Below are 1149 nucleotides of genomic sequence, written 5' to 3' on the forward strand. Positions count from 1 at the left end.
CTGGCCCAGCCCCGAGTGCATTGGGCATCCACCCGGAGCCAACGGCCAGGCTGGATGAGATTGGTTAGCATCTGCCCAGTTCCGAGCTGGACCAGCTTAGCAGGCGTTTACCTGGTGCCGAGCTCCGGGCCGAATGAGCCCCACAAACATCTATCCAGCGAGCATCTTCACGAGCCGGTCCAGCCCACAGCTCGGTGCCAGGCAGATGTTCACTGGGGCTGATACAGCCCAGAGCTCAGTGCCGAGGGGACACTTGCAGGGCAGATGCTCGCGGGGCTAATCCAGCCCGGAGCTTGGCACTGGGTGGATGCTCGCAGGGTGGATGCTCGTGAGCTGGAGACAGTACTGAGGGAGGCAGGAGGATATGGGGCTGGGAAATCAGAGGAGTAGGAGATGGACAGGGTAAGACCAGTCTCACCAGGATGCCTGCCCCCACCCCCGCCCCAGCGTAAGGTGAAACATGAGGGTAGGGGTTGCAAAAGGACAGCTTGGGACTATACTGGGGGGCTGCCAGGGGCAGAGAGCATCAAGTAACAAGTATCAAGAGAACATCAAGTAACCCCCCCTCCCCACCTCTGGGTTACAGGAATCACTGCCCCCCTCCCGATACCATGCAGCCTCCGGGGGGTGGATGCACCCACCCCTTCACCCCTCCTGCCTGGACACCCAGCGGGGATCATGCAGCTCACATCTGCCAGGCTCAGAGCCCCCGGTCTGGGGCAAGTGGTGTGGGGGGCAGAGCAACCCCTTGGCTCAGACACCCGGCCCAGGGGTAATGTCGGGGTACAACAATTCCCCCCACGACACAGCTCAGGGGTAAGGATGACATCCCCCAGCCCAAACTCAACCCAAGGGAAATGGGGGAGCTCAGTACACACCCTGACTCAGACCACCCCCGCCAAGGGGTAAGGGGTGGGAGACAAACCCCCCCCGGGCTGAGGCACCCCCTCCCGGGGGACAGAGCATCCCCGCGGGGCACGGCAGGGCAGAGCATCCCCAGCCCAGCCCCACCGGGGAGGGCAATGGGGAGCAAAGCCCCACCGACTCAGCCCCACAGGGGCAGCAGAGCATCCCGGGGGGGTGGCAGAGCATCCCCGGGGGGGGTGGAGGGGTGAAAAAAGCGGTAGAGCCCCCCCGAGTCCAGCCCCA

The 1149-nt window shown here is 64.1% G+C and overlaps 1 protein-coding gene across 1 annotated transcript in view; it reads left to right on the forward strand.

Annotated features, from left to right (window-relative positions):
- TMEM183A (transmembrane protein 183A) overlaps positions 1 to 1149 on the forward strand; it is a 28076-nt gene that overhangs the window by 10520 nt on the left and 16407 nt on the right. The window lies entirely within an intron of this gene.

The sequence above is a fragment of the Charadrius vociferus genome, unplaced genomic scaffold, assembly GCF_000708025.1.
Source record: "Charadrius vociferus isolate BGI_N301 unplaced genomic scaffold, ASM70802v2 scaffold333, whole genome shotgun sequence".
NCBI lineage: Eukaryota > Metazoa > Chordata > Aves > Charadriiformes > Charadriidae > Charadrius > Charadrius vociferus.